At 43.2% G+C, this 27292-nt stretch overlaps 1 protein-coding gene and 1 long non-coding RNA gene across 5 annotated transcripts in view; one reads left to right on the forward strand and one right to left on the reverse strand.

Annotated features, from left to right (window-relative positions):
• CPEB3 (cytoplasmic polyadenylation element binding protein 3) overlaps positions 1 to 739 on the reverse strand; it is a 154207-nt gene extending 153468 nt beyond the window's left edge. For 2 of the 4 annotated variants that reach the window (XM_056529389.1, XM_056529387.1), the window contains exon 1: positions 475 to 738. The gene's annotated coding sequence lies outside the window, so the exon portion shown is untranslated. Of the gene's footprint in view, positions 1 to 474 lie in introns of all 4 variants that reach the window. The other 2 variants (XM_056529390.1, XM_056529388.1) reach the window with 2 other exon arrangements.
• A 150-nt stretch (positions 740 to 889) lies between these two features.
• Positions 890 to 25910, forward strand: LOC130281784 (uncharacterized). Its single transcript, XR_008846108.1, has 4 exons — positions 890 to 908; positions 11168 to 11304; positions 17380 to 17484; positions 25878 to 25910. It is a non-coding gene; the product is annotated as an uncharacterized LOC130281784 (long non-coding RNA).
• Positions 25911 to 27292: the final 1382 nt, after the last annotated feature.

Raw genomic sequence — 27292 nt, forward strand, 5'->3', positions numbered from 1 at the left:
CCATGATGGAAGCATTGCCATAATAAGACCATGTAAATAAGCGCCATATGTATTTTCTCAGTTCATGTATGGGTTATGACAGATGTACGTTTTTTTTTTTTTTTTTTTTTACCGCAAATCCGACTAATTCCCACAATTTTTTTCGTACGGCAGATATTACAATTATCATCGCAGGGATGAATTACGATAACGGCGACGCCTGTGGTCAGGATAACTAATCAATTACCAATCATCTGCTTAATTATCACCCACAACCTATTTGTCTTTGTCCTCAAGGTCAATATCTACGTTCCCCCATTCAAGCTTTAAACACAACAACTTGAAACTTTTTCCTCCCCCAGCTGCAGCCCCATGTAGATCCCCATGTACTCTCAGCCAGCCTGCTGCAGTTGCTTCCCATAGATCCCCCAATAATTCATGCCGATCTAATACGACACAGTGATCGATCACACTGCTGAGATCGTATCGGATTACCTTATGTGTGATCACGGGGTACAGGTCGATGAAAGCAATTCTAGGGGTCCTTCTTTCGCTTCCCTTACAGCTGGCTGAGCGACCTGATCGCCAAGAGCACTTTGACAACTGGGACGTTAGTGCGCATGCGCTCGCGCTGGCTCACGGGAAATGTAGTCTTGCCAGGCACAAGCGCATGATTGCTCTGTTGGGAACGTGTCTCCTTCCAGATCTACAGTGTCAACAGCCGTGAGCCTGCCCCCTCCACATCAGATGATACATTGCGCAATTCTATGGCACACACACACATGCCAGCCCGCCGCCGCCGTCATAGGATATACTTAGTGTGAGGTCATCAGGAGTGGATGACGTCATAAGAGGTTATGTACACAGATTAGGATTGCAGGTGTAGGACAAAATAGTGGGCAGATCATATGAAAGAACAAGTGCATGCGGTAACCAATCAGAGCCCTGTTTTAATTTTTTAGGGAGATTAAGGATCTATTCACACTTCTGCACATATTTGATGTGTAGGATTTAAAGCTGTGTTCAGTCATTCAGTTTACACTGAAATCTGCAGCAGAAAATCTGCGCAGAATACTAAGGGTGTATTCTAGTATTTTCCAAACAGTGTGCCTCCAGCTGTTGCAAAACAACAACTAAAGGCTGTCCAGGCATGCTGGGAGTTGTAGTTGTGCAACAGCTGGAGGCATACTATTTGGAAAACATTAGTGTATTCGCTACGTAAAGTATCTTACAGAAATTTTATGCTTTTTTCAATCAATTCGTTTACATTGAAATCTGCAGCAAATCTGCGCAGAATACTATACGTGTGAATAGACCATAAGGGTGTATTCTAGTATTTTCCAAATAGTGTGCCTCCAGCTGTTGCAAAACAACAACTTCCAGCATGCCTGGACAGCCTTCGGCTGTCCAGGCATGCTGGGAGTTGTAGTTTTGCAACAGCTGGAGGCATACTATTTGGAAAACACTAGTGTATTCGCTACGTAAAGTATCTTACGGAAATTTTATGCTTTTTAAAATCAATTCGTTTACATTGAAGTCTGCAGCAAATCTGCGCAAAATACTATATGTGTGAATAGACCATAAGGGTGTATTGTATTTTCCAAATAGTGTGCCTCCAGCTGTTGCAAAACAACAACTTCCAGCATGCCTGGACAGCCTTCGGCTGTCCAGGCATGCTGGGAGTTGTAGTTTTGCAACAGCTGGAGGCATACTATTTGGAAAACATTAGTGTATTCGCTACGTAAAGTATCTTGCGGAAATTTTTATGCTTTTTTCAATCAATTCGTTTACATTGAAATCTGCAGCAAATATGCGCATGATACTGTAGGTTTGAACATACTCTTAAGCAGGGCTTCTACTGGTTGCTTTGGGAGCCATCATGGCGGCAGGATTTGCAGCTGTAAGGGTATACAGTGGTCCCTCAAGTTACAATATTAATCGGTTCCAGGACGACCATTGTATGTTGAAGCCATTGTATGTTGGGACCAGAACTCTATGGAAACCTGGTAATTGGTTCTGAAGCCACCAAAATGTCTTCCAAAAATAGGAAAAAGTGAGGATTAAAAGAAAAATAAGTAGATAACTAATACAGATAAAGAAAATCCTTACATATAAAATTAAGAAAAAGCTGCTGGGAGATGTAAATCACTGTCTATGTCAGTGTTTCCCAACCAGGGTGCCTCCAGCTGTTGCAAAACTACAACTCCCAGCATGCCCGGACAGCCGTTGGCTGTCCGGGCATGCTGGGAGTTGTAGTTTTGCAACAGCTGGAGGCACCCTGGTTGGGAAACCATGGTTTATGTAGAGGACAGGAGCTTCTTCAGGGTCCTATACAGTACACACAGTGTCCGAAATGGAGCCGCCCTTACTTGGTTTCCAAAAGAGCAGCTAAACCTGGCACAGGTAAGGAGTAGTACGGAACTTGTAGTTCCTCCCTGTACTGTAGGGGGCGCTACCAGACAGCCGGTCAGTGCATGCACTTCAGCAATAGAGGTGATTTACCAGTAAAATGCCCGTTCTGATTGGTCAGTTCCTCCAGTTGTGACACGTTTCACAGATCCGGATGGTCTGTAGCATTGTATGTTGAGTCTGGTTTCAAGTTACAATGGTCCAGAAAAAAACATTGCATGTTGAAACTATTGTATGTTGAGGCCATTGTAAGTTGAGGGATCACTGTATTCACACAGGACGAAAAAATTCTAGCATTTTGATGTGATATAGTGGTTAAAAGGCTATTTGACTTTTGGCTATTTTGTCTATTTGACAGTGTGAATAGAAAGGAAGGCTGTGAAAAATAAAAATACCTTATAATATACTATAACCGCTGTATGATGGTTTTTTTTGGCACAAAAACACTGTGGCCAGATGTTAGCTGGGAGTTAACAGGGAAGCATTAAACACGAGAGCCAAGTAGAGTTTTTTATTTCTTTTTTTACACTTTTTTTGTGGTGTGTGTTTTTAGGCTTAGGGTTTTCCAAAATTGCATCATGCTAAGGGTATGACTTTTTTTTCCAAAAACTGTGTTAAAAAAAAACAATGTGAATTTAAAATACATTTTTTTGCATTTCTTCCCCCAATTTTTCACACAAGTCCTGTGAATGAATCACCTGACTTGCAAGAAAAGTAATAATTAAACAAAGGGGGTAATACCCCAAAGGAAAAAAAAAAAACATCTATACCAATACCCACTCTTTTTGAAAAGCAAAAAAAAAATGAGTGAAAAATGAGTGAGAAATGAGGAGGTAGTTTCTGGCCAAAAAAACGCCACTAAGCAGTTGTGTGGGTTCCCAGCCTTAGGCTGGAATTCCACTTGTTTTAAATTTTTTTGGAAAAGCGCCAAGAAAAACGACAATTCTGCCGCATGGCATTTTTTCGGCCAAAAAATGCTCTGGCCAGATGTTAGCTGTAAATCAATAAGAAATCGCAAAAAATTCTTATTCCACTTGGCGTTTTTCACTTTGGCGTTTTTTTTTTTTTTTTATCCTTTTGGCGTTTTTTCACTCTTTTTTTGGCATTTTTCAGATTGCTGGTAATTGCAGCATGTTGAGCCACTGGCGATTTTTTTAGTCAGAATCGTGACGTTTTTCTCCCAAAGAAGTCTATGGAAGTGAAAAAACACCAAAAAAAATGATATGTGGGTTTTAACTTTGGCGTTTTTGCAGGCGTTTTTGATTCTTTTTTGGACTTTAGCGATCCCAAAAAATTATGGAGATTCCTTTTTTAATAAAATTTCGTAGGGTACCCTAAAAAAAAAAAAAAAAAAAAAAGATACAGTAGTGGAGAAAATATATTGGGTTTTATCTTTGGAGGTTTTTCAGGCTGTTTTTATTCTCTTTTGGACTCTAGCAATCAAAAAAAAGTGATGGAGATAACTTTTTAAATAAAATTTCGGAGGGTACCATTAAAAAAAATAATAAAAAAGATGCAGTAGTGATGGAAAAAATTGTATTTAACGAAATTTATCTTTTTTAAAACAACATTTTTATAAATTATTAAACAGTGATCAATTTGTGTGGGCGGGCAGGGACCTAAAAATATAGCCGACAATAATAAAAATCTAGTGTGTGTGTTTCACTTTTTATTCTTTATTTTTTAGGTGGTACTACTTCTCCCAGCATGGAACACACACTGTTCCATGATGGGAGTAGTAGTACCTGTACTAATTGACAGATCACCCCTGGTCCGTTACGATCCTTCTGTATCATTTATAGATGCGGCCCGTCGCTCTTCTATGGTCCCCTGCACTGCCGTATATATACACCTTTTCATATTTCCCGCAGAGAGCTGTGATTGGCCAGATGGTTCCAGCAAATCACATCTCTGTGGGAAATAGGAATATGTGTATATATATGGCCATGCAGGGGACCATAGAAGAGCAGGCCAGCCACATCTATACATTATACAGGAGGATCACAGCGGGTGTCAGGCGTGACATCCACTGTGATCTTTCCTTAACTACAGGTACTACAGCTCCCATGGAGCAGAGTGTGCAGTTAAAGAAAGATCATAGCGGGTATCACTCCTGACATCCGCTGTGATCGTCCTTTCTATTGCAGAGATGTGGAGCGGCTCTATACCTCGCTCACATCTCTGCACTATACTTCGGCCAGTGGTATGATCTGAACATCACTTTTATCAGTCATATTTCCCACTGAGAGCTGTGATTGGCTGCAACCATCCGGCCAATCACCACTCTGGGCGGAAAATATGAATGAGTGATGTTCTATTCACATCAGAGGCCGGAGTACAGTGCAAAGATGTGAGCGCTGTATAGAGCCGCTCCACATCTCTGCTATATTATGGCCCATCGCAGTGACACCTGGGGCGATATGTCTATTTGTACAGGTACTACTACTCCCATCATGGAACAGTCTGTTCCATGCTGGGAGTAGTAGTACTACCTAAAAAATGTCAAAAAAGAGAGAAAAAAAAAAGTGACACACACACTTTTTATAATGAAATTAATTAAAATTTCGTTATAAAAAATATAGATTTTGTTAAATACATTTTTTTCCCCCCCAAAAAAATGCCAAAGGGGCAAAAATGCAATTTCCACACAAATTAAAAAACACCAGAAAAAACGCCAGACACAGGAAATTGCACTGGTGTTTTTCTGGCGTTTTTTCTTGCGTTTTTTTTTTCAAACCGATAGGGGCGGGGGGAGGCAGACTGGTTGGAAAATCTTCAGTTAGGTTCTGTTACCTAACTCAGTATTTTCCAACCAGTGTGCCTCCAGCTGTTGCAAAACTACAACTCCCAGCATTTACTAATCGCCGAAGGGCATGCTGGGAGATATAGTTATGCAACAGCTGGAGGTACGCAACTACAAAGCATGGCGAGACAGCCGTTTGCTGTTCCTGCATGTTGGGAGTTGTAGTTTTGCAAGATTTAGAGGGCCACAGTTTAGAAAACACCGCACAGTGATCTCCAAACTGTGGCCCTCCAGATGTTGCAAAACTACAAATTCCAGCATGCCCAGACAGCAAACTGCTGTGTGGGCATGCTGGGAGTTGTAGTTTTGCAAGATCTATAGGGCAACAATTTAGAGACCACTGCACAGTGATCTCCAAACGGTAGCCCTCCAAATATTGCAGAACTACAAATCCCAGCATGCCCAAACAGCTGTCTGAGCATGCTGGAAGTTGTAGTTTTGCAACATCTGGAGGACTACAGTTTAGAGACCACTGTATAGTGGTCTCCAAACTGTAGCCCTCCAGATGTTGCTAGGCAACAACACACCGACTTCCGTAGCCCTCCAGATGTTGCTAGGTAACAACACACCGACTTCCGTAGTCTGCACCAGGGAGCCGCACCTCATCGCCGCCGATCGCCGCCCCCCCCCCCCCCCCCCCCGCCCACTAAAAAGAAACAGAGGTGCCAAACTGTGCATACATATGAAGAAAATTACAACAGCAGGGCATAACTTATAGAAACCAGGTAAGGTACAAACTAGGGCAAGCTTAAGACAGTGGTAATATTCACAGTGTCGGGTAAAATAATGTACATATATACAAATATTTGACTTGGCCTACGATGGCCACGTGGCAGATTGCATACAGCACTATACAGCTAAGAAATTTTTGTTCAGTAAGTTGACTTATTTGAAATGTTTGTATATGCATGGCTTCCGCCATGGTTCATTTGTCTGCATGACGTACAGTATGTTGTGCTAAAGTTTTAAGGTCTTGTATAAACTATGAAAACCTTAATGGCTACGAACACAATCTCAATCTCGATGGCTGGCTCCCTGTGGGCTCAGTCTTCAGGTGCTCTTCTCTTTTTGTTAATACCCCTTTAGTCTCAAAGAATAAAAAAAAAATACTAAATTACAAAAACAGACAAAAAAAGTCATTAAAGACATCTAGACATCTTATCCCCTATCCAAAGGGGATAAGATGTCTGATCGCAGGGGTCCACGATCTCTCCTGCAGCACCCCCTGTCACGGAACTTCGCTCCATGCCTGATGACAGGCGATGACGTGCCTGATACAGTGGCCGGATTATCGCGATGTCACGGCCCTGCCCCTCGTGATGTCACTCCCCGCCCCCTTAATACAAGTCAATGGGAGGGGGTGTGGTGTGACATCACGAGGGGGCAGGGTCGTGACATCACGATACTTCGGCCCCTGTATCGCCTGTCATCAGGCACGGAGCGAAGTCCGCTCTGTGCAGCAGATGACAGGGGGCGCTGCAGGAGAGATCGTGGCGGGACCCCCGCTATTAGACATCTTTGGATAGGGGATAAAATGTCTAGGGGTGGAGTACCCCTTCAAAGATTAAAATGCATTGAATGGTAAATTGTAAAGCAGAATATTATTATTATATTACTGCATAAATAATAATTTGAATAACATTAGTTTTTCTTCCTTCTGGAGGAGAGCTCATTTGCATATTTTTCCCATAGGACATTGCTTAAAAATAAGTCTCCATACACCACTTTGTCTCCTCAGTGACACTTCCTGAGCTATTACCTGTAATGGGTTTTAAAGGGGTTATCCAGGAATCAATAAACATAGCTAATTTATTTCAGAAAACGCTCCCTGTCTGTCTCCAGGTTAAGTATGGTATTACATCTTGGCTCCATTCACTTTAATGGAACTGAGCAGCAGAACCACACCCAACCTGGAGACAGATGGAGAGTGGTTTTTGAAAGAAATTAGCTGTTTTTTTATTCCTGGATAACTCCTTTAAATTCTTTGTCTCTTGCTTTCCGAATCCATCAGCAGAATACTGACTAATGTTTATAGTCTATATTATATGAATGGGCCATGGACTACAGTGAGTTGGCTTTAATTTAAATGTCACCAGTCAACTTTCTGTAGGAATAAGAATCTATATATTTCACATCAGTGGTAAAATACAATGGCATAGAACTGAAACAAAGAATACCAGTACCGCTCTTGTTTGTTCAAGTCACATTGACAGAGAAAAATGAGGTACAGGGTGTCAGACCTATATATAACAATAAACTCTTATTACAACAATCAATAGGTCAGACTGATCTATGACAAAGACATGTATCAATATTTACAACAATATATTAAAGCACCCTCATTTGAACATACGAGTATAGTTGACCAGACTTCACAGAGGAAAAGAAAAGAGAAAAAAAACAACGTAAATATGTAATCAAAGCCTTATGAATCCAAGAATAAATACATAAAACACAACAAATCCTAAATTCACGTTATACAATAACACAAAACAATACGAAGACTCTTAGATTGGATTAGTTACTGAACCAAAAAAAACTTCTGTAGTCGTGGCCGAGTGGTCAAGGCGATGGACTAGAAATCCATTGGGGTCTCCCCGCACAGGTTCAAAACATCTGTAGTCGTGGCCTAGTGGTCAAGGCGATGGACTAGAAATCCATTGGGGTCTCCCTGTGCAGGTTCAAAACACATTTGTAGTCGTGGCTGAGTGGTCAAGGCAATGGACTAGAAATCCATTGGGGTCTCCCCGCACAGGTTCAAAACATCTGTAGTCATGGCCTAGTGGTCAAGGCGATGAACTAGAAATCCATTGGGGTCTCCCCGCGCAGGTTTAAATTAGCGTCCCTTGAGAAAGTCGGGTGATGAAACGTACGTTGGGACGGTGGTGACAGTTATCCATTATGGGTAAGTGAGGATCATCATTTACTTTGGGCATGTTATTCATATGCATCAGTTTACATGTGATAGAGCAGATAGATCTTATACACATATATTGGGGCCTTTAGACCCCTGTTTGCATTTGGTTGCATAACATATAGAGCCATTGATATCATCCCCTTGACCTCACTATATATAGATCCATTGTGATTACAATGATTGTTATACCTTTTCCACCTACGTTTAGTGGTTATATCTGATTACATCACATTTTCTATTGCTTTATATACACAGATTTGGTATTCTATCTTTATTGCATTCTGTCACAAGTGGTGACGTTTTTAACTTTTTGGATATATTAATAAAAATCGTATATTATTCAGTAGCAATTGCTCTCAGTTTCTGTTCTTTTCTTGTATAAATATATTAAAGCACCCTCATTTGAACATACGAGTATAGTTGACCAGACTTCACAGAGGAAAAGAAAAGAGAAAAAAAACAACGTAAATAAGTAATCAAAGCCTTATGAATCCAAGAAAAAATACATAAAACACAACAAATCCTAAATTCACACTATACAATAACACAAAACAATACGAAGACTCTTAGATTGGATTAGTTACTGAACCATTATTGCTTTTACATTACTGGTTGCTACAAGGTATTTTCCATGGTGCCATAAGGGAGACCGCATACTAAATAAAACCCTTTGTCCTCGTTGCTGCTTACAAGGATTATTTTGGGTATGATAAATGTCACAGCTGATCTGCATGTTCTAAAGTGTTTGAGTATAAGTAAAGATAACATGTCCTCCTTGTACCTTGGTTTAGTCAATACTAATGAACAATGCACAATGGTGGAGGTGTAGTACAACCATGTAGAAAGCCTTTGTTCCACTTCTACAAGTGAATTGGCCTTTGAGGTTAAGCTGTCCTTAGACTTTAGTGCCAATCATCATCCCCAAACCCTCTCTGAATAATGTGCTTTGTAGGTATGATGGGTAAGTGCTTATCCCTGCATGATATTTCTGGCGAGATTCCTCCCAGGAGAAAGCAAAGGAAGAATGACAAAAAATATGTGCACTGTGATAAGACAATTTTCGTCCTTTGGTTTGCCCTCTGCTACCAACTGGGCACCAATAAGAAGAGATAACTATAAATAGTTGACACCTCTTAGTTTATTTCTTTTTTAGTATGGACTAAAGGGGCATTTGTCCCATGGGTTTCATCACACCATACGCATCACCTACACTTCATCCCTGGTGATCTATTAGATCTTATTTAATAGACCTCCCTTATATTATCAGAGGAGTAACAGAACCCTCACCTGTCTACCATGCACAATACTGTTGAGCCTTTGGGCCACTTGACCCCAGTGTCTAGGTGTGACTACTACCTCTTTATTCTCTTTAGCTCTTTTATGGGCATGTTTCTCATGCCAGGCCGCACAAATACATTCAGGGACTGAAAGTACATTTTATTGTATGCCATGGAAGAATAAAAAAAAATTGGCGCACTCACCATTTAAATCTTTACTGTTATCTTTATTCTAAACAGAAAAAGCCAGATGAAGCACTTAGGCCCCTTTCACACTGCCGTTAGTGCACGGCAGTGTGACAGCCGCTGGGAGAGCCGGACAGAATAATGGGAGAAAAATTACTGCTTTCGCTTTATCTCCCGCTATTCATATGGCGCCCGGCAGCCCCCATAATAGTAAATGGGAGCCGTCGGGACCTGTTGTTTGCCGTTGCTCCCCGTTATTTGAACAGCTGTTAAAGGGGTTATCCAGGAAAAAACTTTTTTTTATATATCAACTGGCTCCAGAAAGTTAAACAGATTTGTAAATTACTTCTATTAAAAAATCTTCATCCTTTCAGTACTTATGAGCTTCTGAAGTTGAGTTGTTCTTTTCTTTCTAAGTGCTCTCTGATGACACCTGTCTCGGAAACTGCCCAGTTTAGAAGCAAATCCCCATAGCAAACCTCTTCTACTTTGTGCAGTTCTCGAGACAAGCAGAGATGTCAGCAGAGAGCACTGTTGCCAGGCAGAAAACAACAACTCAACTTCAGCAGCTGATAATTATTGAAAGCATTAAGATTTTTCAATAGAAGTAATTTACAAATCTGTTTAACTTTCTGGAGCCAGTTGATATATCTAAAAAAAAAGTTTTTTCCTGGAATACCCCTTTAAAGTCAGAAAAAAAAGAGACTTTAATAGCCGTTCTCGACGGGGAGCAATGGCAGTGTGAAAGTAGCCTAAGACTTGTGAAACTGCTGTTGCACTTCAGTTGTACACCCCTACCATTGTTCGTCTCCACCCTGTCAACATGTATGTGAGTATATAACTCAATAAAGAAGTTGCGGTCTATGGTGAGTGCCACTATTTAATTTCTACCTGGAATATAACATACCTACGATGTGAAGCAGAGCATCATCTGATGCATAGTACAGTGGCACCTTCATTTATGTTCAACACTATCGTGCAGATTAGATACAGCAGGAGTGTACACTTGAGTCACAGCTGCTGTTTCACGCCAGTGGGCATTTCTTCAGGCCCTGGTGTTGTTGGTCTATGTTTGTCCATTTTGAATAAAGATTACATTAAAGAGTCCCATGTTGAGTGCCCCAATTTTTTGTTTATTCTTTGGAGGCATATTGTTTTATTCAGCTGAAGTGCTTGTTGTGCAACACAACCACAAAACATCTACTAGTCCTCACATTCACCAGTCTGACAGGCTATCAGTATAACCCATTTTGTACATGGGCAGTGCCGGGTATTATCTATCTGGTTGGATATTGTGATGACATTTTATTGTTTTGCAGACTTTTAAAGGGTCATAACATTACACAAGGTATGTATGAGCTGTTTCTGGTATCAAGCATTGATAACTTCCTCCCTATGACCTTTGTAAACTAGACATTGAATAACTTATACTATCCATATGTTTACATCTTACAGTACCTTGTTAACTATTTTCTGAAAGGCACAAAGTTAAATGGCCAAGTAGCAGGTTCAAGTGCTAATGATTTACTACATGACTTCACTCAGGAGGAAAGAGCAGACTTCTGCATTTCATTGTTAATTATTTCCTAATTATAGGTAAACCCAGAGGATATGGATTAGCTTGGAACATGTTGGAGCATGTCCCTTCACCCTTCAACAATAATACTTCTATCAAGATTTTAGATACTATTATAGAATAGAGAAAATTGTGAGGACACCCACCAGGACTTCAGGTTTGCATTGCAAAAACAGAAAAAGACAGCTGGTTAGAGGACACAGAGATCTTATGTTATCCATAGGGTTGATAAAAACAAACTGTGGTGCCTTGTGGGTGTGAATGGTGATCGGGATGTTGCTGTGCTGGTTATAAAGGGTGCTATTAACCCTTGTCAGTCGTGACGCCAGGGTGCGGGTTAAATACTCTATGACTTGGCCTATCGCCACCCTTCCCAAGGACGATAGGTGCTTGCAGAATAAAGTATTGTCCACAACCAGAGCTTCGCTGAAAACTTGCATAAACTTTACTGAAGATTTTCTGTAACATGCGAACATAAGAACAGTCTTTGTAACAGAGTCTATGAACAGCTTAACTGAGATTGACCGTTGGTTTGGACTTTTAGTAAGTTCTTTAGCTTGTAGGGATTTAGTATGCGCAGATCCGCTGGATTTAGGGTTATGTTTAGGCCCAGGGTCCTTGCCAACATTAGCCGCAGCTCCCTTATATGGGCAGGGGCTGGCCGTTTATGGATTGGTCCACGCCATCTGTCAATCAGCTTTACAAGGCATTGTGGGTATCACATGTCCCATGAACCTCCAAAGGTCCTTTTAAACTACCATAGAGACTAGAACATCGTCACGTGACCTGCAGGTCCTGCGACGCTAGCGCAAGGTAAGTACACTTTTTATATACATTTATTTACATTTGCTTTATAATATATTAACTATTTAAGGGGTTACTAGGAGAGAAATAGACCTGAGGACCCCACGGTTCTTAGGACTCTGACTTTGGGGACCCCTACCAAGGTACGGTATGTAATACGGTACCGGGAGACCACAAAACTACTTAGATTTTTTCTCCTTCGGCTGATGTCATTGATCATATATGATCAGGTTCAACAACTGTAATGGCCAATATGGACCAAATGTGTATGTGTGACTACAAAGCAATTAGGTGGAGAAATAATCTACTAGGGCAGTGGTCTCCAACCTGCGGACCTCCAAATGTTGCAAAACTACAACTCCCAGCATGCACGGACAGGCATGCTGGGAGTTGTAGTTTTGCAACATCTGGAGGTCCGCAGGTTGGAGACCACTGTACTAGGGGCTTCTAATTAATTGGGATATTATCTATGTACAGGGGGCATTTACCTAATTGAGGGAGGCAACCTAGATACAGGGGGAAGCTATCTATTGGGTGGATACCTACCTATTAGGGACATCCACCTAATAGGGGTAGGAATTAACTACCTACTGTGGCATCTATTTAATGCGGAAGAAATCACCTATCGGAGGCATCTACCTAATGGGGGTGGGATATATCTACTAGCTGGGGGCATCTACATAATAGGGGTGGCAATTATCTAATGGGGAAATTACCTACCCACTGGAGACCTACCGACTCACACACCCCCCCCCGACCCACTTGGTGTAGAGGTATTATTTTATGTTTTAACCCTTGAGAAAATTCTGTGTGCATCGCCAATCTCCTACATTCACAGGCCTGGTTGAGGGCACAATACGTTGCGTTTCCCTCAGGTGCTGACAACCCACTTAACACCACCACTCATGAATTTCCTAAATAGAAAAGGTACACAGAGTGGGGCAAAAAAATTTGGTTTTTGCCAGTCAGCTGTATCTAAAATTACTATAAACAAAATATAATGGTTATAAAAAAAAATTAAAAAAAATATTCAGGTAGACCAAGGAGAGCATTAAAGTTCCAGGCTAGAAAACTGAAAGCAATTTGTCTAGAAAAATATACAATGAGGAACCCAGTACCACAGATTTGACCCTTTTAATGTATAAGGTGATACATATGTACTTTGTGCTGTAAACACTGTCACGATTCGGCAGGCTGGAGGTGGATCCTCTGTGCCAGAGAGGGATTGGCGTGGACCGTGTTCGTGGACCGGTTCTAAGTTGCTACTGGTTTTCACCAGAGCCCGCCGCAAAGCGGGATGGTCTTGCAGCGGCGGTAGCAACCAGGTCGTATCCACTGGCAACGGCTCAACCTCTCTGACTGCTGAGATAAGCGCAGTACAAGGGAGTAGACAAGAGCAAGGCCAGACGTAGCAGAAGGTCGGGGCAGGCGGCAAGGTTCGTAGTCAATGGTAATAGCAGGAGGTCAGGAACACAGTAATGGTAAACACAGTAGTAGCTTTCTCTAGGCACTAAGGCTATCAAGCAAAGAGGCCAGAATAAAATTTCCAGAAGAACCAGAGTCCAAGACGGCCACGGCTGAGAAGGAGGAGTTGGCAGAAGGAGAAATCCGCACGGGCACAGTGAGACATGGAGAAGCAGACTCCGTACCAAGAGACGGCAGACCAAACGTGGAGGACGAATAGGGCAATCCACCAAGAAATGTTCGGTACTAGCGCAGTACAGACATAGATTTTTATCCCTACGGCGAGACCTCTCTTCAAGAGTCAGGCGAGACCGATCCACTTGCATAGCCTCCTCGGCGGGAGGCACAGGGGTAGATTGCAAAGGATACCGTGAGAGAGGTGCCCAGGGATTAAGGTCTTTTTCCTGGCGGAGCTCCTGGTGTCTTTCAGAAAAACGCATGTGAATGCGGGTGGCCAAATGGATAAGTTCATGCAGGTTGGCAGGAATTTCTCGTGCGGCCAGCACATCTTTGATGTTACTGGATAGGCCTTTTTTAAAGGTCGCGCTGAGAGCCTCGTTGTTCCAGGATAATTCAGAGGCGAGGGTACGAAATTGGATGGCGTATTCGCCTACAGAAGAACTACCCTGGACCAGGTTTAACAAGGCAGTTTCGGCAGAACAAGCTCGGGCTGGTTCCTCGAAGACACTGCGAACCTCAGAGAAGAAGGACTGTACAGTGGTGGTGACAGGATCATCGCAGTCCGAAAGCGGTGTGGCCCAAGACAAAGCCTTCCCAGACAGGAGACTAACCTCGAAAGCCACCTTCGACCGTTCTGTAGGAAAATGGTCCGACAACATCTCCAAATGTAGGGAACATTGTGACAGGAAACCACGGCAGAGTCTAGAGTCCCCATCAAATTTATCCGGCAGGGACAAGCGGAGGTTAGGAGCGGCCACTCGCTGCGGAGGAGGTGCAGGAGATGGTGGCTGCTGTTGCAGCTGCTGTAGCTGCGACTGAAGTTGCTGTAACATGGTGGACACTTGCGACAGCTGGTGACCTAGATGGGCGATCTGTCGGGATTGCTGGGCGACCACCGTGGTGAGGTCAGCGACAACTGGCAGGGGGACCTCAGCGGGATCCAAGACCGGATCTACTGTCACGATTCGGCAGGCTGGAGGTGGATCCTCTGTGCCAGAGAGGGATTGGCGTGGACCGTGTCGGTGGACCGGTTCTAAGTTGCTACTGGTTTTCACCAGAGCCCGCCGCAAAGCGGGATGGTCTTGCAGCGGCGGTAGCAACCAGGTCGTATCCACTGGCAACGGCTCAACCTCTCTGACTGCTGAGATAAGCGCGGTACAAGGGAGTAGACAAGAGCAAGGTCAGACGTAGCAGAAGGTCGGGGCAGGCGGCATGGTTCGTAGTCAATGGTAATAGCAGGAGGTCAGGAACACAGTAATGGTAAACACAGTAGTAGCTTTCTCTAGGCACCAAGGCAACAAGATCCGGCAAGGAAGTGCAGGGGAAGTGAGGTAATAAAGCCAGGGGGAAGGTGGAAACTAATTAGGCTGATTGGGCCAGGCACCAGAGCTGGCGCGCGCGCGCCCTAGAGAGCGGAGCCGCGCGCGCCAGAGCATGACAGCCGTGGACCGGGACAGGTGAGTGACTTGGGATGGGATTCGCGAGCGGGCGTGTCCCGCTATGCGAATCGCATCCCCGCCGGCAATGTCAGTGCAGCGCTCCCGGTCAGCGGGTCTTACCGGGGCGCTGCAGGGAGAGAAACGCTGCGAGCGCTTCGGGGAGGAGCAGGGACCCGGAGCGCTCGGCGTATCAAACACACTGCTGAACATTTCTGGTCTGGCAAATATGTAAGCATTCTGTTCACAGTAACACAGTGCTTTATTGTCATACTAGCTGAGTTCCCGGCTTTGCCCGTTTTTTCCTTCCTAATCCTTGTTGGGGAGGAAAATCAACAAAGGAGGAAGCTTTTGACTTCATATCCCATCCTCACATATTGTTGTCATATCCCAACCCCCTATCCCGTCCCCATATCCCGTCTTCTCAACCTCATATCCCGTCCTTATACCCCGTCCTCATATCTCGACCTCATATCCCGACCTCCTATCCTGTCCTCATATCCCGTCCTCTTATCCCATCCTCCTATCCCGACCTCCTATGTCGACCTCCTATCTCGACCTCATATCCCGTCCTCGTATCCCGTACTCATATCCCGACCTCCTATCCTGTCCTCATATCCCGACCTCATATCCCGTCCTCAAATCCTGTCCGAATCCTGTGCACATCCCCCGGCCGCGGGAGTTTTAGGACTACTGCTTAGTTAACTAAGTTAACAAGCCGGTGGTACATGTGTCTACACTACGCTGCCTCCGGCTTCTATATACACTGTAATAATTCATAATCCCCGCCGGGAGACAGGAGCTCTGATTGGTCAATAGCTATCCATCAATCAGAGCTCCCGTGTTCCGGCGGGGATTATGAATTATGACAGCTGTATATAGGAGCCATCGGGGAGTGCGATGTAGACGCATGTAAGGCCGGCTTGTATAGTTAATAAATGCGGATCGCAACAGATCTCCAGAGACTGATCTGATGCGATCCGCATTTAAGTTAAAAAAACAGCGGTACATGCAGCTACACTGCGCTCCTGTGCTCCTATATACACTGACATAATTCATAATCCCCGCTAGAACACGGGAGCTCTGATTGGTGGATAGCTATTGACTAATCAGAGCTCCCCTCTCCTGGCGGCGGGGATTATGAATTATTACAGCTGTATATAGAAGTCGTCAGGCAGTGCATTGTAGACGTATGTAACGCCGGCTTGTTATCTTAATAAATGCGGATCGCAGCGGGTCTCTGCAGAATGACCCGATGCGATCTGCATCTCAGACCCTGGACTATAACTCCCATCATGAGCAGAGTCTGTCCATGATGGGAGTAATAGTCCTGAAAGTCCCGCAGCCAGGGGATGTGCAAGTGCCATCCCTCAGCAGCGCTGCGGTACTACAACTACTCCCATCATGGGACAGACTCTGTCCCATGATAGGAGTAGTAGTCCAAGGGCAGTCGGGCAGATCACTGCAGATCACTCTCCTGCGATCCGCATTTATTAACTATACAAGCCGGCGGTACATGCTTCTACACTGCGCTGCACGCGGGTTTCTATATACAGCTCTTATAATTCATAATCCCCGCTGGGAGAGGGGAGCGCTGATTGGTGGATAGCTATTGACCAATCAGAGCTCCCGTGTTCTGGCAGCGGGGATTATGAATTATGAAGGTGTATACAAGAGCCGGCGGCAGCGCAGTGAAGCCGCATGTACCGCCGGCTTGCATAGTCTTGTATAGTGGGTTTCTGCAGAATGTCCTGCTGCGATCTGCACCTCAACCCCTGGACTATAACTCCCATCATGGGCAGAATCTGTCCATGATGGGAGTTGCAGTCCTTACTGTGTGAAAATAGACACTTTGGTACGTGTCCTCCAAGGTGGTGTATATTTGCGCAAAAAACTTGTGTTCTTTTTGTGCGTCCCAAAAAAAAATGCAGTTAGTAAAATCGATGTCTACGGGAAAAATGGCTCTACGGTACACCTGAAGGGGGACATCGTTAGAAAAAGTTCCACCAAAAGAAACGCACAAAAAGAAAGCAGAAAATATCATTGCGCAAGATTTTGCGTTAGAAAATACACTTAAAAATGCTGTATATAGATTGATGAATTGAGTTTTATATATATAGATAAAACTGAAAAAATAAATCCTATATATCTATAGCTATATTAGGTTGGAATTTATTTGACCTGTCACTTAGAAACTGATACATAAGTAAGCCGTACATACTGAAGCAGCTTAGCTCTAGCTTTTCTGGTATAAAATTAGACAAAAAAAGAGATGATAAAAAAAACTACTGTAGAACAGCTCCTAGGTTACTGTCTATGTGAATCATATTGTTTCTTTGTTCTCTCAGCAATAGTCTGCAGAAGCCAGTGACATTGCAGCTGCTAGGATAGTGCGCAAAGGCAGGCGGCCAGCTCACACAATGAAAATCTACATAGTGGCCAGCTGCAGAGAGGTAGGAACAAAAATAACTGCGCCCATATCATTTCCTGTAGAGGAAATCAGTACCAGCTGATCCATACTGCAAAGGTTCGCACTCCATGAAATATGGGCTAGTAAAAAAAAACTCGCCCTGCAAAAGTCAGAGACAAAACAGGAGATTGTAATCATATGGACAGCGCATAGTTTTTCTAGTTAATTGCTCACAGTATGAGCCAATCTCATCTTTTCATCCTTTCACAAGAGAATGTAATGCATGGCAGGCATTTACCAACAGACTCATATTCCTTTGATTACCTAGCCTCTGGGCAAGCACATAAATGATCATATTTTAGAAACATGGCCACTCATACACTATAATAAGCCAGAAACAGCCTTTGGCCTCTTCCGCCAACTACTCTATCAGGAGGTTGGAATAAAATTGTCCGTAGACTTTAAAGGCTATTTTCACCTTTGCAACAATTTTTTGGTTTAGTTTTTTATTTAAACCCAAGCATCTAAAATTTATAATGAAGATCCACTATGGTTTTGGGCAGGGGTCCTCAAACTACGGCCCGTGGGCCACATGCGGCCCGCCACTGCCTAAGGACATCCCTGTGTTCCGAAAAATGTTTTCAGGAAACAGGGATGCGCTCTCGGCGGCCCCCCGTTTACTTTAAAACCGTAGGGACTGCCGGGAGGTAGCGCACGCAGGGACGTCACTGACGCCCCGTGCGTGCGCCCGTAGCAACGGAGCACAGAGGAGCGGAGCAGCAAGCAGGACGTGCGCTGGCCAGCATGGTAAGTGTTACCAGTGGCACGTCAGCTTCGGCACTCCAACCACCGCTCCTCTGGGGAACTATACTGCACCTAATGTGGGGGACTATACTGTACCTAATGTAGGGGACTATACTGCCAACTAAATGTGGGGGAACTACAATTTAATGTGGGGGGAACTATACTGCACCTAATGTGGGGGACTATACTGTACCTAATGTAGGGGACTATACTGCCAACTAAATGTGGGGGAACTACAATTTAATGTGTGGGGAACTATACTGCACCTAATGTGGGGGACTATAATGCACTTAATGTGGTGGACTATACTGCAAGTAATGTGGGGAACTATACTGCACCTAATGTGGGTGACTATACTGCACGTAATCTGGGGGACTATACTGTACCTAATGTGGGGAACTATACTGCACCTAATGTGGGGGAACTATACTGCACCTAATGTGGGGGAACAGCAACCAAATGTGGGGGAACTATACTGCCAACCTAATGTCGGGGAACTATACTGCACTTAATGTGGGGGACTATACTGCACCTAATGTGGGGGGAACTATACAGCACCTAATGTGGGGGACTATACTGTACCTAATGTGGGGGAACTATACTGTCAACTAAATGTGGGGGAACTACAACCTAATGTGGGGGGAACTATACTGCACCTAATGTGGGGGACTATAATGCACCTAATGTGGTGGACTATACTGCATGTAATGTGGGGAAACTATACTGCCAACTAAATGTGGGGGAACTACAACCTAATGTGGGGGGAACTGTACTGCACCTAATGTGGGGAACTATACTGCCAACCTAATGTGGGGAGCTATACTACACCTAATGTGGGGGACTATACTGCACCTAATCTGGGGGACTATACTGTACCCTATGTGGGGGAACTACACTGCACCTAATGTGGGGGAACTATACTGCACCTAATGTGGGGAACTATACTGCACCTAATGTGGGGAACTATACTGCACCTAATGTGGGGGAACTATACTGCACCTAATGTGGGGGAACTATACTGCACCTAATGTGGGGGGAACAACAACCAAATGTGGGGGAACTATACTGCCAACCTAATGTGGGGGAACTATACTGCACCTAATGTGGGGAACTATACTGCACCTAATGTGGGGGAACTATACTGCCAACTAAATGTGGGGGAACTACAACCTAATGTGGGGGAAACTATACTGCCTACCTAATGGGGGGGAACTACAACCTAATGTGGGGGGAACTATACTGCCAACCTAATGTGAGGAAACTATACTGCACCTAATGTGGGGGAACTACAACCTAATGTGGGGGAACTATACTGCACCTAATGTGGGGGAACTACAACCTAATGTGGGGGAACTATACTGCCAACTAAATATGAGGGAACTACAACCTAATGTGGGGGAACTATACTGCCAACCCTAATGTGGGGGAACTACAACCTAATGTGGGGGATCTATACTGCCAACCCAATGTGGGGGGAACTATACTGCCAACCTAATGTGGGGGAACTATACTGCACCTAATGTGGGGAACTATACTGCACCTAATGTGGGGGAACTATACTGCCAACTAAATGTGGGGGAACTACAACCTAATGTGGGGGAAACTATACTGCCTACCTAATGGGGGGGAACTACAACCTAATGTGGGGGGAACTATACTGCCAACCTAATGTGAGGAAACTATACTGCACCTAATGTGGGGGAACTACAACCTAATGTGGGGGAACTATACTGCACCTAATGTGGGGGAACTACAACCTAATGTGGGGGAACTATACTGCCAACTAAATATGAGGGAACTACAACCTAATGTGGGGGAACTATACTGCCAACCCTAATGTGGGGGAACTACAACCTAATGTGGGGGATCTATACTGCCAACCTAATGTGGGGGAACTAAACTGCACCTAATGTGGGGGAACTATACTGACAACCTAATGTGGGGGGAACTACAACCTAATGTGGGGGAACTATATTGCCATCCCTAATGTGGGGGAACTACAACCTAATGTGGGGGAACTATACTGCACCTAATGTGGGGGAACTACAACCTAATGTGGGGGAACTATACTGCCAACTAAATATGAGGGAACTACAACCTAATGTGGGGGAACTATACTGCCAACCCTAATGTGGGGGAACTACAACCTAATGTGGGGGATCTATACTGCCAACCTAATGTGGGGGAACTAAACTGCACCTAATGTGGGGGAACTATACTGACAACCTAATGTGGGGGGAACTACAACCTAATGTGGGGGAACTATACTGCCATCCCTAATGTGGGGGAACTACAACCTAATGTTGTGGGATGTATACTGCCAACCTAATGTGGGGGGAACTATTCTGTCTACCTAATGTGGGGGGGACTGTGCTGCGTACTTAAAGGTGTAGACCACTAATAAGATATATAAGTGTGCATAGGAATTTGTTCATACATATATTTTTTAAATCTATAGTCCGGCCCTCCAACGGTCTGAGGGACCGTGTACTGGACCCTGTTTAAAAAATTTGAGGACCCCTGGTTTTGGGTTTATGGCTTATGTAGATTATGTGTCTCTATGGTAAAAGACAACAAACAACCCCTAGGTAGTCTTAAACTGCAGCCATACGTACTTTTTTATTAGGAATTTTTCTTGCTTATTAAATGAACTAAGGTAAATGACTCATGAACAAGTAAGGTAATGATTGTGGCATGGAATTCAGTGTCTATTTATTGGTTGAATCTAGTTAATTCCTACATCCCATATGACAAAGTAATCTATATGGTAAAAGAAATTCAACAAACCTGAACAAAATATGGTCTACTTGGTGGAACACTCCATCTACTGTACCTGCATATCCAGTGGAAGGGTACGTTCACAGGAGCAGATTTTGCAGCAGATTTTCTGCTGCAGATTCGTCCTGAAACTCGTCGTTATGTTGCCGACCTGTTTCTGCGTTTTTTCATGCATAAAATCCGTACATGTGCCATTTCTATGTGCTGCAGATTTTTGCTGCTGATTTTTCATCTGAATTTCTTTCCCAGAATTTTGGCTTTTCCGTTTTTTTAAATATAGTGTTGTTTAAACTCTGTGGCTATTGTTGGCCATTTCAGCTGTGCTTGCTTAACCCCTTAAGGACCAGGGGGTTTTCCGTTTTTGCACTTTCGTTTTTTCCTCCTTACCTTTAAAAAATCATAACCCTTTCAATTTTGCACCTAAAAATCCATATTATGGCATATTTTTTGAGCCACCAATTCTACTTTGCAGTGACATCAGTCATTTTACCCAAAAATCTACGGCGAAACAGAAAAAAAAATCAATGTGAGACAAAATAAAAACGCCATTTTGTAACTTTTGGGGGCTTCTGTTTCTACGCAGTAAATTTTTCGGCAAAAATGACACATTCTCTTTATTCTGTAGGTCCATACGATTAAAATGATTCCCTACTTATATAGGTTTGATTTTGTCGTACTTCTGAAAAAAATCATAACTACATGCAGGAAAATTTATACGTTTAAAATGTTCATCTTCTGACCCCTATATCTTTTTTATTTTACCGCTTATGGGTCAGTATGAGGGCTAATTTTTTGCACCGTGATCTGAAGTTTTTAGCGGTACCCTTTTTGTATTGATCGGACTTGTTGATCACTTTTTATTCATTTTTTCATGATATAAAAAGTGACTAAAAATACACTATTTTGGACTTTGAAATTTTTTTACGCGTACGCCATTGACCGTGCGGTTTAATTAAGGGTGCTTTCACACCACGTTTTGTACTTACGGTTCCCAAATATGGCTGGGAGGAGGGGGGCGGGTCTTAATTGCGGCACCGCACTCAGCCGTATTTGGGAACCGTATTTAATGCATGTCTATGAGCTGACCGGAGTGAACCGCAGCCTACGGTCGGCTGCGTTTTCGGCCATATGCGGTTTCCCGACCGCAGGCAAAAATGTGGTCAACAGCGTTTTTGCCTACGGTCAGGAAACCGCATACGGCCGAAAACGCAGCCGACCGGAGGCTGTGGTTCACTCCGGTCGGCTCACAGACATGCATTAAATACGGTTCCCAAATACGGCTGAGTGCGGGCACCGCGATTAAGCCCTCCTCCTCCCAGCCGTATTCGGGAACCGTGAGTACAAAACGTGGTGTGAAAGCACCCTAACTATATATTTTTATAATTCGGACATTTCCGCACGCGGTGATACCACATATGTTTATTTTTATTTACACTGTGTTTTTTTTTTTTTTTATGGGAAAAGGGGGGGTGATTCAAACTTTTAATAGGGGAGGGGTTAAATAATATTCATTCACTTTTTTTTCTCATTTTTTTTTGCAGTGTTATAGCTCCCATAGGGACCTATAACACTGCACACACTGATATTTTACATTGATCACTGGTTTCTCATAGGAAACCAGTGATTGATGATTCTGCCGCTTGACTGCTCATGTCTGGATCTCAGGCACTGAGCAGTCATTCGTCGATCGGACACCAGGAGGCAAGGAAGGAGACCCTCCTCGTGTCTAACAGCTGTTCGGGACTCCCTGAGCTAACCGGCATGGTTTCACTTTCACTTTAGACGCAGCGTTCAACTTTGACCGCCGCGTCTAAAGGGTTAATAGCGCGCGGCACCTGCCGCACCTGTGATCACGGCACCTGCGATCACTGCCGCGCGCTATTAGCCACGGGTCCCGGCGTCGTGGCCCCACGTTATAGAAAGGGAAAGGACTCAGGACGTACTGGTACGTTCTTGGTCCTTAAGGGGTTAAAGGGGTATTCCAATAATTTTTTTATTTGACTTTGCTGCAGGGGCTGTAAAGTTAGTGTAGTTCATAATATAGTGTCTGTACCTGTGTGTAACGGTTTTCTCACAATTCTCCTGTGATTTTCACCCCAATATTTATTTTTAACAGCATACAAAATGACTGTTGCCTCAGATTTTTCCCATGTTGCAATGCGGCCGAGACCTGACTCACTAGTCAGCTGATGACAGGGAGCCTGTCTGCTTCATGGGTGGAGGGATCGTATGGTGGGAGAGAGATCTATCTTCAACTAATGAAACAGCTGTAGGCACCCTGATTGAAACCACAGGTCTTTTGAATGGATGCAGCTCATTTATGTTTCAATGGGTGGGGTGGCTGATGTGTGGGAGGGAGGAAAATGGAATTATGGGATTTGTAGGCAAAAGAAGAAAACTCAAAAAGAAAATACTAGTTCACAACAAGCTAGCCACAGTGTTATGGTAATCTCACAACATATCCATTAAGCCCCAAGACAAGCGCAGATCCTTCCTAAGCATGTCCATTACTGTCTTCCAGGTATGTACTAAAATCACCTTATGGTGGAGAATCCCTTTCATTCATACACCACAAGCTTGTTTGTTGCACCACCATGCTACCTGCTGTGGCTGCCCCGTCTGTCGGCCGTATTCAGCTACGCAGGACATATTTGCGATTACTTTTAAAATTGACTCTTAGGACTATTCAATGGCGTCGTTTTTTGCAGGTTAGTTGTTTCTAGTTATAATTGAATTATTTTTTTTATTTTTTTTGGTGTGTGTGTTTTTAATTTTTAGGTTTTCCTGTTATTGTTTTTAGGTAGCTTAACCCCTTAACGACCACGGACGTAAATGTACGTCCTGGTTTGGCGGGACTTCCCGCACCAGGACGTACATTTACATCCTGTGTATGTGAGGGTGCTCGCGTCATACACGGCAGGTTCCGGCTGCTAGCAGCAGCCGGGGACCCGCCCGTAATGGCCGACATCCGCGATCGCGCGGATGTCCGCCATTAACCCCTCCGATGCCGTGATCAATACAGATCACGGCATCTGCGGCACTTTGATTGGATGATCGGATCGCCCGCGGCGCTGCCGCGGGGATCCGATCATCCAGCATGACAGCCGGAGGTCCCCTTACCTAGCTCCGGCCGTCTCCCGTGGTCTTCTGCTCTGGTCTGAGATCAAGCAGACCAGAGCAGAAGATCACCGACAATACTGAGCAGTGCTGTGTCCTATGCATAGCACTGCACAGTATTAGCAATCAAACGATTGGTATAGATAGTCCCCTATGGGGACATAAAAAGTGTAAAAAAAAGTGAAAAATCCCCTCCCCCAATAAAAATGAAAATTGTCAGTTTTTCCCATTTTACCCCCAAAAAGCGTGAATTTTTTATTTAATAAACATATTTGGTATCGCCGCATGCGTAAATGTCCGAACTATCAAAATATAATGTTAATGATCCCGTACGGTGAATGTCGTAAACGTAAAAAATTTGTCCAAAGTCCAAAAATGCTGCTTTTTTGTCACATTTTATTTTAAAAAAATTAATAAAAAATGATGTAAAAGTTTTATATATGCAAATGTGGTATCTAAAAAAGTACAGATGACGGCGCAAAAAATTTGCCCTCATACCGCCCTATATACGGAAAAATTAAAAAGTTATAGGCGGTCAAAATAGGGCGATTTTAGATTACTGATTTTGTACAAAAAGTTTTAGATTTTGTTTAAGCGGTACAAAAATATAAAAGTATCTAGCCATGGGTATCATTTTAATCGTAATGACCCACAGAATAAAGAACACATGTAATTTTATCGTAAAGTGTACAGTGTGAAAACAAAATCCTCCAAAATGGGCAAAATTTGGGTTTTCATTTAAATTTTCCTCCTTAAAATTTTTTTTGGGGGGGTTCGCCGTACATTTTATGGTAAAATGAGAGGTTTCATTATAAAGTACAATTGGTCACGCAAAAAACAAGCCCTTATATGGGTCTGTAGATGGAAATATAAAGGAGTTATGGATTTTAGAAGGCGAGGAGGAAAAAACGAAAACGCAAAAATTAAATTGGCCTGGTCCTTGAGGTGAAAATGGGCTTGTCATTAAGGGGTTAATTGTGCAAAATCAGTACAAAATATTGATATTTATTACAAATTTCAAATATATCTTGCAGCCACAGGTCCACTTTTGCCATTTTTGCCTCAATTATGCCACCCTTTTTAGGGGTTTATCTTTTTCACACACATTAATGGCCCTTATTTACTAAGAGTGTTGTGTAGGTTTCTTTGTGGGTTTTAATTCCCTACAATTTATTTTCCACGGTATTTACTAAGGTTTCCCTACATTTTCCACTTTCCCTACACTTTTCTGTTTTTACACATGTTCTGATCTGTAGGGTTTTCCTCAGCTCAAATCCACCACATTTTATGTGGAAACCTTAGTAAATATGTTGGGTTTTAGTGAAAATGTTGGGAACACGCCCCCTTTTGGAGACCACGCCCCCTTCCCTGTGGCCACGCCCCTTTTCAGGTTTTCTTAGCAAAATGGAGAGTTAGTCAGGATTTTTTCAATTCTGGTGCAAATTCTGGCGCAGACCGAATTTCTGGCGCAATACCACAGAATCTGGCGCACAACCCGACAAAACATGTTGGGTTTGCAATAGTAAATAAGGGCATTGTCTTGCTATTGTTTTCTTCGTTTGATTACATAACTTAGATGATAGTGTTTTTTAGTATGTTGGTTTTCGATTTGTGTGCCTTATTTCCTTACTTGATTTTATAAAGAATGTTTTATGCTTTTTGTGCATGTTTTTACTCATGTGTTTGGACATTGCCACCTTACCTTGCTAATTACCTTTTTTTCCTTTTGTCTTGTAGGTTTCTTGCCACAGGAGAGAGTTTTGAATCCCTACATTTCCAATTCCAAGTTGGTACCATGTCTTGAATTGTGAAATGTACATGCCATGTGATTTGGCAGAAGTTGCAGCCCATGGGGATGCCTTGCCCAACCAAGGAGACTTGGCGGCAGGTTGCAGCATGCGTTCAGACTCAGCAGTCACTGCACTCAGGATCACATTTTTATAATTATTTTTAAAAAATTCCGTGGTCCTGATGGCGGTGGCTGATGAACACCTCAGATTCATTGCCATCAATGTTGGTAACTATGGCAGTATGGGGGATTTACGGGTGTTGCAAACATCACAAATCTGTAGGCAAATTCTCCGAGCTTGCATGACACTCCCAGCCCCCCAACCTCCTCCTGGGTCCACACCTCCAGTACACTTCGTGATGTTATCGGATTAGGCTTTCCTGTTGCTCCCAAACCTGCTGCACCCATACCCATGAAGAGGCCTTGATTCCTTGAAGAGGATTTCTAATTATCGGCTGAGCAGGGCACAAAGACTTGTGGAGTGCACCTTTGGCATAATGGTGAGTCAATGGAGGATCCTGAACATGGCCATCCAGCTACAGTTGATGCGGTAATCAAGGCCTGTTGTGTTCTTCACAACTACAGTCGGACCTTAAATCTGACCGTAGAAGTTGGAGCACAACACCTTAGATTCTGCCACCAACTGGAGTGTGTCAGACCTGGGGGATGATGGTGGCCCTGTTCAGGAATCCTTCACCGACTACTTCATGTCTGCCGAGGGTGCCGTGCCCTGGCAATATTCGTGTGTCGGTGATGAGCATCCTTCCGCAGGGTCTGTGGCCCAATGAGAGGCCCCTGAAGACACCTTTTATGTTATGATAAAAGAAGATGTCAGAGTTGCACCCTGCAACAGGAGACATGCAGTGGACTCAATTGCCCACCCTCATGTGTGTATCCCCTACCACTGTTTAATGTGTTTTCCATACTTTTTTTATCCATATATTTCATCACGAATTTGTTTTGTCTGTTTGTGAATAATTTTATGAATATCTTTTGGTTTTCTCAAATTTTAAGTTACATATGTCTTTCTTTTTATTTATACTTATGTCTCTATGTATTTGTCATTGTAAATCTTTATTTTATATTTTTTTAATTGTGGCAATATTTTACGTTTGAGATTTGTAATTTATATGATTTTTGAATGTGTTTTAATGTTAACAATGTAACATATGTATATGTTACGCCTTTTTTAATTTTATTTTCTTTAAAAAAAATGCACTTTATTTTCAAAAATAAAATCTTTATTTTGAAAGAAACAAAAAAAATGTCTTTTGTGTTTACTTAAATCCAAAGGTAACTAAAGATGGGTAAAGATTTTTGCACATACATTGCGCACAAAGTCTAAGTTATGAAAACTAAAATG

This window comes from Hyla sarda, chromosome 7 (assembly GCF_029499605.1).
Source record: "Hyla sarda isolate aHylSar1 chromosome 7, aHylSar1.hap1, whole genome shotgun sequence".
Lineage (NCBI taxonomy): Eukaryota > Metazoa > Chordata > Amphibia > Anura > Hylidae > Hyla > Hyla sarda.